We start from the raw sequence: 16,254 nt of genomic DNA, 5'->3' as shown, positions 1-16,254 counted from the left end.
TCTATTGTATCGATTTATCTATCACATGTCTCGCTTTCTCTTTTTTTCACTTTCTTTTCTCTCTCCCTCTTTTCTCTCTCCCTCTTTTCTCTCTCCCTCTTTTCTCTCTCCCTCTCTCCATCTCCCCTAAATATGGGCTCAGTCTCCACCTTTCCACATGGGCATGGAGGTCCAGCACAGTCACCTGCTGAAAGCCGCCCTCGGTGTTCGGAACGGGCCCAGATTAGGCTGCAGCTTTGGTTGTTCAACTAAAAATACCTTGTACAATTTTGTCTGGAAATTTGTCACTCGAATAGTTTAAAATTTGAAATCTGGCTGGAGAAAAAAATAAGTGTAACCATAAAAATAAGTGTAACCATATTACAGAGCGATTCGAGCAGCATTGCTTTCATATTGTAAGTGGAAATATCGGAGGGCTGGTTATTGGCGACTCTCGTGTTGTGGTCGCTTTATGTTATGTGCTGCGAAACCACCTCGCTGACAACCATCAGAATTGGTGTCTGATTAGATGGGTTACAAGACCACAGCAGCAGCATTGGCAGCGCTGCCACCGATCGCTGTATGTGGCTGCCACCGTTCGCGGTGTGTCACTGCCACGTTGTACATTAATGATATTAACGCTTCATCGTCTGTTTCTGTGCTGGTCCACATAAGACTAGACCCATGGGAGGTAGACGCCGCAGTACCTGGTGGACGAGGAGGAGATTCCTACCTGATGGAGCCGTTCTTTCAGTATCTTATTAATCGCGGTGGATTTGTGATAGATTTTGTGCATGTTTCTGATCTTGCTGACTTTTACCTTTTGTCTCACTGACATTGTAGTTGTGTTTCGTTAATAATTGCTCTTTGGTCATAGTTACCTGTTAGTTATCATTCCCTCCGTCCCTCCCCCATACTTTACACTGCAGCTCGTTGTGCTCAGACTGGCTTCTCTGTAGAAGCACAACCCTCCGGGACAACAGTGCGTGAGCTCTGCTCTCCATTACAGAAGAGCCGAAATGATTATTAACCACAATAAACTAAACCACTAATGAGAAAAAGATTTGTAGGAAGTAATTGCTGAGCCAGATCTGACGCTAGATGTGGGGCTGTAGGGATTTCTGGGGGACAGCTGATGGTGTCGTTTGTGTGGGCGCCTACAAAAGCCGCTGCCCATTATTTATCTCCCAGAAGTGCCTGTGACCAGGTTATGTGTGTGTTTTACTGAAGGGATCATGGGGTCCGTCTGGTGGGGTCCAGGAGCGTAAATTGTGCAATGTACCTCTCATTGGGGTAAATAGGGTGGAACCATGTGTGGGGAGAACAGGGTCTCTGAGCCCGTCATTCTTGATTATTGGGAGGCCCAGCTGCTGTTTCATGTCTGACTGACAGATCAGCTCGGAAAGAGCAGAGAACTTAGGAGTCCAGTGGGCGGTCCTAATCAGTGACTGATAGCTGTCAAGGTATGTGTATGAATCTGCCCAGTATTTCCTGCTGTATGACACGCTGCCTGCAGGGGCTACATGGAGAATTCTTGTAGCACAACTAAGTAATGCTACAGCTGTAGTCCTAAGTCATAAACTGTGCCGCATGCTATATTGTGGACTGCACCAGTCAAGTAATGGTTAAAATCAAACCCTTGTTCTAAAACCAGTGTCTCTGCGCAGCCAGGTCTTGGCTTTGTTAGCTCGCCCTCCTCCCCGGAGCCACGACGGCTCTGCTGGATCACATTTTGAACAGGTACCAGGAAAGTTTGACAGATTCCATTGACTTTAAATATAAAAAGTCCACTGAGATTTTGAGATTTCAGTATTTTTGCCAATAAGACTGGCACTGATGTCGACACTATTCATTTGGTGAAAATACCCTGAAAGTCTGACACAAGCCTGATGGACTCCATTTACCCCTTCAGGACCAGGCCTGTTTGGGCATTAAAGGGGTTTTCCGATTTCAGAAATCCTCATGTTCCCAGGTTCTTAAACAAACTAACTTCTCTATTCACCTTTCCTGGGTCCATCACTTAGTCTCCACCGCTGCGCCCAGCGTCTATTATTACATTATGGCGACCGCACTGCAATCAATTGCTAAGCTCAACGTAAGGAGTTGCTCAGAGCTGCTGAACTCACTGATTGGCTGCAGCGCTGTTGAAGTGACATCAATGTCAGCTCTGCAGACAATATTAGACAGCAAGTGCAGCAGTGGAAACTCTGCGCTAGACCCGGGGAGGGTGAGTAAAACACGTGTCTCTTTGAGGGCACAGTTAGACGACCGTATTACTTGCGCAAGGATCGCTATCCTCAGACTGGCCGTCAGCTCTGCTGACCTGAATAAGATAGCATGTGTTTCTATGCAGCTGTCACACTGGGGTCAGGAGAGCCGATGGCTAGTCCGAGGATAGCGATCCTTGCGCAAGTTACATGGTTGTCTGACTGTGCCCTTAAGCCTATGTGGGATGGGGATTTTCCGAACCCAGCAAACCATTTTAAAGACCAAATGTCTATGTATTAATGTCCTCCATCATCACCTTTACAGAACCATAATTCTTTTTCGATTTCCCCGTCATTATGGCCGTGAAAGAGAATTTCTTTCTCCGGTGGCAATAGTATATCTCGGTGGCTCCTTCGTGATAATACTAACTTTTATTAACTTTTTCTGTGGGGAAGAAAATGGGCAATCCCCCCAGCAATTCCGACATTTGTATTTTACATTTTTTTTATATTCTCCGTGCAGCATATATATAACATGTATAACCCTGATTCAAGAAGAGTGGTGTTTTCTTAATTTTAATGAAGGGTGCGCTGGAGTTAGAGATGCCAAATTAAGAGGTGCGAGGCAGCTGGAAAGTGTGCCACCGTAAAAAATGTACTGCGATCAGGGGCTAGAATGCATTTCTGTTGCATTTTACACCAACCATTTGTCATAAATTATATTTTTTTTCCCCCCTGTACCGACTCTTCATGTTAAGCCAATCTCCCCTCCAAAAAAGTGTGTGTGGGTCTCCTGGACTGGTGTAAAAATGCCAAAAGTGGCCAAATGTCTGCACAGCTACAAGATGTGCAAAACCAGCTATATTTCAAATAGTTTTATTCCAGAATTGAAATCTTTATGCATTTTTCCCGCCTTTATTTATTTTTCTTCTGTGTTCTACTAGTCCATGACTTTAGCAACGTCTAATAGGAGTAGTAAGATGGCGGCCGTCGGAGCCATTGTTACACCCCGGCTGCCAAAGATTGCGTTGCAGAGTGGGCAATGGCCGGGTATTATGTGGTTGTTTTATATTGTCCTCTGTCTCAGCCCTTTATTCCCGTCCTCGGACCCAGTCTTTGTCTCCTTTCTCAATATCATTGTGATCCCCATCTTGTATAACGCCGACATTAATGTATAAATAGGCTGGATTGGTATGAAGCCGTGCCTCGCCCTTCCTACCCGATTGTCATTGTTTCACTTTTATCACCGTATAGTTGTAACGTTGAAATGAAGCTGGGATCAGATAGGAAGAGGTTAATCGCTCCCAGTAATTTGCTCATGGGCTGCCCCCCATGGTTCGCCTTCATATCCCACCGTCTTATTTTCTTCGTCACATAAAGAAATCCAGCAGCCTCGCTATTGTCATATCTGTCAGTCTCGGGGAAATGTTTCCTAAGATCTTTCTCTGCTGGCAGCGGCCGGGACGCTGTCAAACTCATTAATACCGAAGATCAGGCACCGCGGCACCATGTATTATTTACTGCATGGATCTCAGAGTTTCTTGGTTCTTTCACGTCTCGTTATATGGATATGTTAGGCGTATGCTCTTCTAAGCCATAGGTCAACATTCAGCTGAGAAGTATGAACTGTCCTTGGGCCTCCACAGAGGAAAAAAAAAGTATACTACATGATGTATGTGATTTTTTTTTTTTTTTTTTTTACATTTTATTTTATATCATTGTGCCCATTGGAAGACATGGACTATCTATAAACATTGGTTGGCAGATGTTGGAGAAGACTACAGACATGTTTCTCCATCGGAAAGTATTCACATCATTAGCTGTCTTCAGAGCGGTCTTTTGACCATGATCGACCCATGTGTGTGAATGTGCCAGTCCTGTGACCAAATGGTTCAGACTTTGAAGTTCCACGTATTCTTCTCACCAATCGTAATCTGCCAGGATCCCCTCATACCCATAGGCTAGTCAGCTTGTCCCGCTCTCTCCTGGCCAAAATTGTCTCATTTCGCCTTTCTTTGCTCTCATGTATATGTCCATTACTAGGACAATCCCTTCTTAAACTAAATGTTCGGCCCCTAAAAAATAAGTAAACCTATACTCGCCTCCCCTGCCGGCTCTGTTCCAGCGGTGTCGGCACTCGCAGTCCCAGGGCTGTGATGCCATGAAATGACACGTGATGCTTCAGCGCTGGCGGAGGCGAGTATAGGTTTATTTATTTTATAGGGGCCGAACACTTTGTTTAAGAAGGGGTTATCCTAGTATTTGTCAACCCCTTTAAGAAAAAAGGTGGATTTCTCTGGAATAAGACATCAGATCATAGCTAAGAGTGTATAATTTTATTCAACTTTCGAAGCCCTACATACCCTTATGAGGGTTGATCCTACTGACAGATTCGCTTTAAAGGGAATCTGTCAGAGGGTAAGATTTTCTGATCCCAACGCTGGGTCACTTACTTTTGCGCAGTAGTCTACAAGGAGCAGTGGTCATGGTGTCACCTCTTTAGTACGTTGTAAAGAAGCAACTGGAACCAAAATGTCTGTCAGAATATTTAAATAAAGCACGTTGGTGTAGTTGGTCATTTGATGACGTCAGCTATGTGAACTATGTCCAGGCCTGCTCTACCTCTTTATGGGTGTGATGTCTGAGCTAAATACATCTAAACTAAAATGTATTCCCAAGTAAATGTTTTCTCCTGATCATGGGAACACAAGGGTAGCCAGCGGGTCTACCATTAGCCTAGCATTGCATGTGATCAGGGAAAATTTGTAATGCATAGAGCATTATTAGAAGATGTTTCAAAATGGCGGAAAAGTGTGTTTTTTTTTTTTTTGAACATTGCACTTTTTTGTAGCTCAAATAAGAATGTTTGTGCATGTAGGATAATGTAGACTAGTGGCAGAAGTGTCAAGTAATACTTTATTAGAATTGGAGATGAACAATTCAATTGACGCTGCCCTGGTCTGGCATCCAGTCCTTTCCTCCATGGTGGCGATCTTCCCCTCTCCGGCATCCTCAGTCCGGCTTCCTTGCCGCCTCAGGCACTTTCTAGGCCCAATGATACAAGTCATGTTGTTGTGTAAGGCCTAGTGACAAGGCCTCCATGATATTGCAAAGCCTAGTAGGCAGCATTGCCGCCCAGGATGCCTGGCTAAGATTGTCGGGGAAGTGAGGTGAAGACCGACTGCCATCGCGAATCGTATTGCCCTTGTTCACTTAGGGCTTCTGTCAGACTACCTCAGGATCCCTATAGTTTCTCTACTCAATGGTTTGTACAGTAGTAGAAAAACATGGCTATTTTCTTCCAAAAGCAGCGCCACATCTGTCCTCAGATGTGTCAGGTATCGCAGCTCGCCTCTATGGGGCTGAGCTACAATGTCAGACACAGCTGTGTTCAGATGTGGCTGTCGCTTCTTGTAAAATCCCAGTTTAATCAAATTTAGTTGGTGCACGTAGCAGAAAGCTCTCTAACCCACCAGGACATAAGGACAGCTACAGCACATGTACAGTATGCGGCTGGGAACACAATATGTCAGTGTACAATTCTGAGCATTCTGATGGGTGCTGCTCCCGTCAAACAGCTCCCCATATCTGCGCTCCCTCGGACTATGTGACAAGCTCATCATTGCTGGAAAATCCCTCATGTGATACTGAGCACGCTATCTTCTCCACATCACTGTATCAGGCAGTAATCTCGGGTCATATACGTTAGTCGGGTGACTCACACTGCTAAACTCCGTCAGAGTAATCCAGTATGGAGTCTCCCATGTGCAGACGGGCAGCCTCGCCTTGTGCCACACCGAAGATACTCCTGCTATGTGTTCATTATATCTGTGGTTGGAACTGTGCACACAGCGCTCCTGTTCAGTTGTGGTTACAATTTGTGGATCGTGTATAGAGAGCGCCGCTCCGTTGGTAAATGCATTTCACACATGTCGTCCCCCCTGTACCGTTTGCTTAAAAATGGACTTAAAGGCTGTGTGCACACATAGGGAATGGGGTGCAGAATTTTCTGCACAAAATCCGCATCTCCTGGCAGAATCCGCAGCTGCGGATTTGCAGCGGAATTGATGCGGATTTTGTGCGGATTTTCTGCGTTTTTTCCCACTGCGGATTTCTATGATGGAAGGGTGCAGAAACGCTGCAGATCCACACAAAAGAAGTGACATTCACTTCTTTTAAATCCGCAGCATTTCCGCACTGATTTTTCCGCACCATCTGCACAGCTTTTTTTTTTTTTTACCCATTGATATACATTGTACTGTAAATCACAGTGCGGATCTGCAGCATTTCTGCGCGGAAAAATCCACTGCGGATCCGCAGCAAATCCGCATCGTGTGCACATAGCCAAAGGGTTTGACCACTACTAAGACAACTCCTTCTTGATCTAAATGTTTGGTACTGATAAAATAAAAAAGCTTATACTCGACCTCCCATGCCGGCTCCGTTCCAGCGGTGTCGGCACTTGCGGTCCCTTGGCTCTCGTGCGGTTGTTATGACACGTGAGCCTGGCGCCTAATCTTCGCTGGCGTCACTGTCTCTACCTTCAGACTAATTGAACATCAAGAGCAAGTCAGAGATCAGCTGCAGGCTGGACTTACTTTTCATGATTGATTTGTGCAAAGGCAGAGACCATGCAGATTGGCCGCTGGGCTCACATGTCATGACCGAACAGGGGAACGCGGGTCCGGACAGCATGGGAGGTGAGTATAAGCATTTTTTATTTTATCGGGGCCAAGTGTGGGGTATGAGAAGGGCTTCTCCAAGTACTGGATAACTTCTTTAAAGGGAATGCGTCACCAGGTTTTCGCTACACCACATGAGAACAGAGTGATGTAGATGACAGACTCTGATTCTGGCGATGTGTCACTTACTGGGCTGCTTGCTGCAGTTTTGATAAAATCCCTGTTTTATCTGCTGCAGATCTATGAGTTCTCTGAATGCTGAGCTCTTTATAACCCGCCCACACCACTGATTGGCTGGTTTCTGCCTATGCACAATGTACTCTGAAATCAGCCAATCAGTGTTGTGGGCGGGGTTATACAAAGCTCATGAATATGGAGGACTACCTGGCAGCAGGTTTACTAGTCCTCTAGTAATAATTTCATACTGTCAAAACTACGGCAAGCAGCATAGTAATTAACACATAAGTAACACATCAGTGGGATCAGGGTCTCTGCCTGTACATTATGCGGCTCTAAATAAAATGGTGACAGATTCCCTTTAAATTAAAAAAAAAAAAGGCAAAAGATGTAATCTTCAAGTAATACAAGGTGTGTGTGTAGTAACCTCGCCTGTTGTGAATGACATCACTTTATATAAATTTACGTTTCCAAGGAAAAGGGGCTTTTCATAGATTTAATCTTCAACCCCTTTGGCATTTCTCAGAAATTTGTTGCTGGAAATTTGATACAGTTATAAGTTTCTAAAGCTGCAGATCGCTTTTTTGATAATAACCCAGGCTTTTTAGGAACAACAAGGCCCCATACACATTAGACTAACATCAGAACAAACCTGCCGGTATTGATGGGCGCAGCCACGAGTCTGACGTGTATGGAGGCCTCCCGACTTTTTCCCTACGCATGATGTAGAGGAGAGAAGGATCTGACATGTCCAGTTTTGGACTTCTGATCCATTTGTTCTTGGTGAAATAAGACTCCACCAGAGGAGCCTTGTTTCGTATCTCTAAGGCCACGTTCACACGTTCAGTATTTGGTCAGTATTTGTAAGCCAAAACCAGGAGTGGGTGATAAATACAGGAGTGGTGACGTGTTTATATTATACTTTTCCTCTGATTTCCTGGTTTTGGCTTACAGATACTGAGGTAAAAATCTGACCAAATACTCAACGTGTCAATGGGGGAGATATAGTAGCGGTTTTCCAAACCATTGGGGGCTTAACAATGTATACTTTTAATTTTCTGGTGTGAAAAACTTCTTTTATTCTTGCTGAACTCAAGTGACCAAGTATTTCAGACTAGTGGTGCACAAAGGCCCGACTTTTTTTTTTCTTAAACAATTTTTTTTTGTCTTATCTTTCCTTTTGCTCTGGCAGATTTTGCGTCAAATTCATAAAAATATCGAACATCGCCAGTTTTTACTATTGCTCTTTTGCTTTCGTTGTGCCTCTGTTTTGCTTAAGATATTGCTCGATACTTTTGCTAATCTTTACAATATTTATTGTTGGTCTTCAACTGTTCAAAAATGAATGTACTACAAATTTTGTATTTTTTTTTTTTTTGTTCTCAAATGGACGAAAATATCTGCTTAATGAAAACCACGTCCATATCGTCCAATAAACCTAAAAATGACAAGGACTGAAAAAAAACCTAGAAAAAACTGTCTCAAAAGCTATAATTTGGGGTAAAAATTAAATTCAAATCTTACATTTACATATACTTATATATATGGTCTGTATATGGTATTAATGTATATGTAAATATATAATTCACATTTTATTGCTGAACTACTCTGAAATGTCCAAATAACACCGTCTCTTGAGCAAGACACTTCTCGCTACCCCCCAAATCCCCAAATATACTCCAGTACCTCCCTTCCAGTCTGCTATTCCTTATCTCTGCTATATGTACTGTTTTGCTATGACTGTTAAAATAGTTTAGTGTGGTTTAATGAAAATGTTAATATGTTATCAAATATAAAAAAATAAAGAATATATTAAAAAAATACATAAAAACAGAACTGAACCCATGGACCAAATACCTGTTAATATACGTGTTGACTTGGACAGTTTTAAAGATGCTCCAAATTTGGCTTAATTTGTGCCAAAAATTTGTTTTACAATTTTGGTGATTGGTATTGCATGTTTGGCCGTGCCCCCTTTGTGCTAGGCCGTGCCCCCTTTGTGCTAGGCCGTGCCCCCTTTGTGCTTTGTCCAAGATTTGATGTTACAGTATAGGTGCCATGTTTGGGATCAGTGATCTATACTATGTGTTTCTAGGGAGCGGAGCTATAAGCTGTGTGTATTATCTTCTGTTTTTCAATGCTTTCTCATGATATGATAGCTGCATTAACAAGAAAGAGAAAAATCCCGGTGAACGATGCGGGCTCTGCTGGTGCTCACTATTCATTAATGCACACTCGCATTACTGATAAATTAGATCAGCAGATGCATAATGCATGAGAGCATGGAAAACACATTAAAGGGAACCTGTCACCATGTTTTTGGAAGATGGGATAAAAATAGCGTTAAATAGGGGCAGAGGTGGGCGTTACATTAGTGTGTGTGTTATGCGTTTATTACCCACCTAAGTTGCCGAAATAACTTTGCAAAGTCTCCGTTTTCGCCTGTCAATCAGGCTGGTCAGGTCACATGGGCGTGGTGTCTTCACCCAGATTTGGCGTAGTTTTCCGTTGGTGGCGTAGTGGTGTGCGCATGCCCAAAGTCCGGAATCCTCTTCCAGGGGATTTAAAATAGCGCGGTGTTCGTTATTGCATTGGTGATCGGTGGGCGCGGCCATCTTCCTTTGGCCGCGCGTGCGCAGAAGCGGCGCTCTGCTGGCCGCGGCTTCAGGAAAATGGCCGCGGGATGCCGCGCGTGCGCAGATGGATATCGCGGCGGCCATTTTCCTGAAGCCGCGGCCAGCAGAGCGCCGCTTCTGCGCACGCGCGGCCAAAGGAAGATGGCCGCGCCCACCGATCACCAATGCAATAACGAACACCGCGCTATTTTAAATCCCCTGGAAGAGGATTCCGGACTTTGGGCATGCGCACACCACTACGCCACCAACGGAAAACTACTCCAAATCTGGGGGAAGACAACGCCCATGCGACCTGACCAGCCTGATTGACAGGCGAAAACGGAGACTTTGCAAAGTTATTTCGGCAACTTAGGTGGGTAATAAACGCATAACACACACACTAATGTAACGCCCACCTCTGCCCCTATTTAACGCTATTTTTATCCCATCTTCCAAAAACATGGTGACAGGTTCCCTTTAACCGTGTTACATAAACACATCGCCAGCACCTCGTAGCTGTGAGATGCGCCTGGGGGGACTGATCGCAGAACTATTGCTGTAATGCTTGTGTCAGACGGAAATGTGCAGTGTATGGCCGCCTTGCTGCATTCCCTGTTCGCTGCAGCAGTTCTGTGTCTGCATGGCGCCTCTGACAATGCTGCGTCCGTTGTGTTTGGGCCGTGCCTGTAGGCTCGTACTTGGTTGAGCTTGTACAGAACTGCTGTGTATGAATCTTGACTAAATAATTAAAAATTAATTTTTTGGAAAAGTGAGTTGAGAGAATAAAAAATGATTTTCCCTTTGTAAAGTTAATATGGTATATGACCATAGTAGTATGTGCACCATATGGCAGCGCCTTACCACTCAGAACTGTAACATAACAATCAAGATCAGGTGTGGGCCATTAATTTTCCAAAGTGGGTGGGCAAACCAATAGGCTGAAAGTAATTCTGCTCATTATTAATATTAACATGTTATTTTTTTTTTATTAATATTAATTTAGCTCAATATTAAGTGATATAATTAAGTATGCTCATACCCCTATATACAGTGAGCCCACACATAGCCCATATGTACAGTATGAGCCTCACATAGCCTCTATATACAGTATAGCCCACACACAGCCCCTATATACAGTATGAGCCCCATATAGCCTCTGTATACAGTATGACCCACACACAGCTCATATATACAGTATGAGCCATCACGCAGCCCCCTATATACAGTGAGCCCACACATAGCCTGCTATATATTGTATGAGCCCCCACATAGCCTCTTTATATACAGTATGACCCACACAGCCCCTATATACAGTATGAGCCTCACATAGCCTGTATGTACCGTATAGCCCACACACAGCCCCTATATACAGTATGAGCCACCACACAGCCCCCTATATGCAGTATGAGCCCTCACCAGCCTCCCTATATGCAGTATGAGCCTCACATAGCCTCTATATACCGTATAGCCCACACACATCCCCTATATACAGTATGAGCCCCCACCCCTATTTACAGACACACATCGCACACATTCTCACGTATAAAGAATAATAAATTGGTTTCTGCGCCATTCTTTGCTGTGTTCGCTGCCATCAGACACAATGTAGTGACACATTTGCTGTCTCAGCCACACATTGTTAGTGGTGGAAGGAGGAGTCGGGAGGGAAGGTGGCCGCATGGTGCGGCCTGTAGTCCACAGTTTTCCATCCTTTGGCTGTCTCGATCCAGGGGCCAGAGTGGGATAGCCGGAGGTCCGATTATGGCTCGCGGGCCGCACTTTGCTCAGGTCTGATCTAGATGATTATGGATTTGTTGGATGTTGCCTTTACTTTTTGTACCGTCCTTGGGTATAGATGTAGCAAAGATTATTGTAACTCTGAACGCATCATTTTGATATATTGTCTCAGAGGTTTCTCACTTGGGAAGATTAATATATCTTAACATTGTACAAGCCACTGAGCAGAGCCAAGTGTTGAATCTACTCTGCTGTCCCAGTGCTGTTATGAGTGAAGGCAAACTTTGTTACATCTGTGCATGTTTCAGCCAGAGTTTGCATGTTCTCCCCTACGCTGCCGTACCTTTTTAAAAGGGGTTTTCTAGGTATTTGAAAAAAAAAAAATCATTATATTACTAAGTCTTCCTCCCATTTATTAGCTGATTAAAGGGCCCACGGGTCTCTAACAAGCGCCACATCCCCTTTAATGTTTCCAATATAGTCACTGTTCTTGGCTTTGTGGCTCGGTCCCAGACTCTTGAAAGGAACGGATCAGTGATACAAGGTTCAGCTACTGCTAAATAAAGGGAATGTAGCACAGATTGAAGGCCAATGGCCCCTTTAAAAAGCTTATCGGTGGGTGTTCTGGCAGTCAGACTCCCATTATTATTGATGGTGTATCTGATTGGGGTTGTCCTAGATGAGAAAAACATGGCTCCTTTCTTCAGGAAGCAGAACCAAATCTGTGCATGGGTTGTCAGGTATTCTGACTCTGCTCCATTGAAGTGAATGGGACTGACATGAACTATTAAACACAAGCCATGGATTGTCCCCAGGCTGGAACTGGTGTAGTAAAAAAAGAACAAAAGTATTCACTCTCCCCTGGTCCAGTGTTCAGTCTCTGCCACTGCTCCTGGTGTCTGTCAGTGTCTCCAACGCTGCAGCTAATCAGGGAGCTCTGTAGTGCTTCCCGAGTAGATGGAGTGACCTCACTGGTTGGCTGCAGCGCTGATGATGCCTCACAGAGACCAGGAGCAGCGGTGAAGAGTCACTGCCGGACCCGGGGACTGTTTTTGTGTAAATAAACTGCAGCTGGTGGATTCTGAAACTGGAAACCCCCTTTAAGGTTGGTTATCTGTAGTTGATAAATTCGGCCTGATGGTGTTCTCAGATTGCTGGGGCCGTGTGAGCGCGTTGTCTGCACTGTGCTGCCGAGTACATACTGCCATATGAGCTGGGGCGATGCGGTATAATACATAGCGCATTTCTGGACGGGGGATTCATATCATTCACCTGGCCCTTCAGAGTACCTGACAGTATAGCACTTGTGATGGTAACCAGCGATGCTCAGGCCCGGTGTGGTTCGTCCTGGCACGGGGCGGGGGCACCACACCTTTCAATGGTCCTTGTTCGCCTCTCTGAACCCCCTGGCACATCTCCAGCACAGCTCCCATGACACCGACATCTCAGCAGAATATCAATAATCAGGAGACAGGTATGCGGAAGCCCAACCCACGTAGTCGCATTACGAGCTCGTATGACCGCCGTCACATACTACGATTTCGACCGCCACAGCGGGACATTTACGACGAAAGAAAGTTCTGCTCTTTCTTTCACATCGTACGATGCTGGGCTGCGTCGCAAATCGTAACGCCATGTCACACTTTGCAACCTCGGAACGAGGACGGATAAACGTCACAAATCGAACGCTCGTTCAGACTTTGATTGCACAGTGTGAAGGGGCCCTAAGTCTTAGAATTCAATCCACTTTGGACGCTGGGAATCTCAGGAATTTCCTCGCTGTGGGGTGAGGCAGGGCTTCCTCTCTGTATATCAATTCAGGCTTTTTCCTTAGGCCCGAGAGTCTGACTTCATCATAGCGTCTCCGATCTGAGGCGACCTGGCCTTAACCTCTTAGATGCCATGGAAGAAAAAGCAGCTATTCACTTCAAAGGGGGCTGGCCTTCTCGTCCTTGTGCGGCACATGCACAGGGCATGCCACCATTGTATAGTCGACGCGGGTCCCACCAATGGGATATGTGTCTATGTGGAGAACCGGGATCTGGTGCACTGCTGTCATTGGAGAGGTAGTTGGATTCCCAATTCATTTATTTGGGAATTCTGCAACTGGGCCCCCGTTATCAAGACAGATACAGATCCCATTCAATGACTCGCATGTTCTATGCATTAATGGCTTATACAGAGGATTTGCCATAGACATACCAGATGGGAATACCACTTTATTTTTTCCATTTACATTAAAATCCTGAGGACAGTCTGAAGGCTGCACACACATGGCCGTGTTTGGGCTCTGCGCACAAGATGCGGAGGGTACGGTCAATGTTTCCTTGATCTTATGGAGCAATATTTGGTGGTGCCACACAGCAACTACCCGCACGTGCACACTGCCGCTCTATCCTTTGTCTGCGGGGTTGTCGGAGAAATCTGAGTGCCATACCTGACTGCTATTTATTTTCCTTGCTAATTTATCGACACCATGTTCCACAGCATTTTACAGACATGGGGCCTGATTAATGAAGATTGGAGTTGTTGACGCTCCTGATTCTTGAAGATGTGCACACCTCTTCATGAATCTGGAGCTTCTAATGAGTGGTGTGCGCCTCCGTGTGCTACACCAGAAACTCACTCCAGTCAGCTATTGGAGTGAAATCTCTGGCATAGGAACATTACAGAGTGTCATGAATTAGTGATGTCATGCCTCAGTTCTATCCATTTTGTCGGAGCTGGGAGAAGCTGGTGCGAAAATGCCAAAAGTCGCAAAGTTTAGGTTCAACTTCAGAATTTTGGGGTCCAAGCCTTGATAAATCGGGCATGTCTGTATATCTATTGGAGGATAATGGAGTACCTGGTTGAAACCACTTAGTCACCATGGTGCCCACCATTGACAGTCCCATGGACACACATAGTCACCTCTAAATTCTAGTTAGATATTTTTAATCCCTGTGATAGGTTGGACTCCCACTGATTAATAAGTTATGACCTATCCTGTGCATAGGTAAGGTGAGTTCACACTTGTACAGTTCTCTCTGTTAAGCGCTATGTTGGGGATTCTGTAGGAATCTTTGAAAAGCTTTGTTCCAATGGGAATCTGACAGACTCCTTGTCTGGCCTTGTTCCTCTCAGTATTTATAGTTGTGTGAAAGTGTTTGCCCCTTTCCTGATTTCCTATTCTTTTGCATGTTTGTCATACTCAAATGTTTTAGATCACCAAACAAATGTAAATATTAGACAAAGATAACAAAAGTAAACACAAAATGCAGTTTTAAATGGAGGTTTTTATTATTAAGGGAAAAAGAAATCCAAACCTACAGGGCCCTATGTGAAAAAGTGATTGCCCTCCTCCCTTAAAACATAAATTAAATGTGCTTTATCACATTCCCAAGCCACAGGCAGGCCCGATTACTGCCATACTTGTTCTCAATCAAGAAATCACTTAATTAGGACCTGCCTGACAAAGTGAAGTAGATAAAAAATACTCAAAAGCTAGACATCATGCCGTGATCCAAAGAAATTCTGAAACAAATGAGAAACAAAAATAATTGAGTTCTATCAGTCTGGAAAAGGTTAGAAAGCATTTTCTAAATCTTTGGGACTCCAGTGAACCACAATGAGAGCCATAATTTGCAAATGGCAAAAACGTGGAACAGTGGTGAACCTTCCCGGTAGTGGCTGGCCGACCAAAATTATCCCAAGAGTGCAGCGATGACTCCTCCAAGAGGTCGGAAAAGACCCCACAACAACATTTATAGAGCTGCAGGTCTCAATTGCCTCAGTTAAGGTCCGTGTTCATGACTCCACCATAAGAAAGAGACTGGGCGAAAATGGCCTGCATTGCAGAGTTTCAAGACGAAAAACACTGCTAAGCTATAAGAACATAAAGGCTAGTCTCAATGTTGCTAGAAAACATCTTGATGGTCCTCAAGACTTTTGAGAGAATACTCTGCGGATTGACGAGACAGAAGTTGAACTATTTGGAAGGTGTATGTTCCATTACATCTGGCGTAGAAGTAACACAGCAATTCAGAAAAGGAACATCATACCAACAGTAAAATATGGTGGTGGTAGTGTGATGGTCTGAGACAGTTTTGCTGCTGCTGGACCTGAAAGACTTGTGGTAAATGGAATCATGAATTCTCCTGTGTGCCCAAAAATACTTAAGGAGAATGTCCGGCCATCTGTTCATGACCTCAAGCTGAAGCAAACTTGGATTATGCAGCAGGACAGTGGTCCAAAACACACTAGCACGTCCACCTCCAAATGTCTTAAGAAAAACAAAATGAAGACTTTGGAGTCGTCTAGACAAAATCCTGACCTTAATCCGATTGATATACTGTGGCATGACCTTAAGGCTATGTGCACACTCTGCGGCGTGCTCTGCGGGTTCTCCCACAGTGGAATTGATAAATCTGCAGGGCAAAACCGCTGCGGTTATCCCTGCAGATTTATCGCGGTTTGTTTTGCGATTTCCGCTGCGGGATTACTCCTATACTATTGATGCTGCATATGCAGCAATATGCAGCATCAATAGTAATGGTAAAAATAATAAAAATTGGTTATACTCACCCTCTGATGTCCGGATCTCCTCGGCGCTCCGGTTCCAAAGATGCTGTGCCGAGAAGGACCTTCGTGACGTCACGGTCATGTGCAGCGCTGAGAGGTGAGTATAGCATCATTTTTTATTTTAATTCTTTTTTTTTTACACTATTTATGCTTCCCAGGGCCTGGAGGAGAGTCTCCTCTCCTCCCCCCCTGGTAGCAACCGCACATTATCCGCTTACTTCCCGCATCGTGGGCACAGCCCCATGCGGGAAGTTAGCGGTTCAATGCATTCCTATGGGTGCAGAATCGCTGCGATTC

The 16,254-nt window shown here is 44.7% G+C and overlaps 1 protein-coding gene across 2 annotated transcripts in view; it reads left to right on the top strand.

Moving 5' to 3' along the window:
• OXSR1 (oxidative stress responsive kinase 1) overlaps positions 1–16,254 on the top strand; it is a 101,371-nt gene that overhangs the window by 1,014 nt on the left and 84,103 nt on the right. The window lies entirely within an intron of this gene.

The sequence above is a fragment of the Ranitomeya variabilis genome, chromosome 6 (genome assembly GCF_051348905.1).
Source record: "Ranitomeya variabilis isolate aRanVar5 chromosome 6, aRanVar5.hap1, whole genome shotgun sequence".
In the NCBI taxonomy this organism is placed as follows: domain Eukaryota; kingdom Metazoa; phylum Chordata; class Amphibia; order Anura; family Dendrobatidae; genus Ranitomeya; species Ranitomeya variabilis.
The sequence above is the reverse complement of the archived record's forward strand: the minus strand, read 5'-3'. Positions and strand labels throughout refer to the sequence as shown.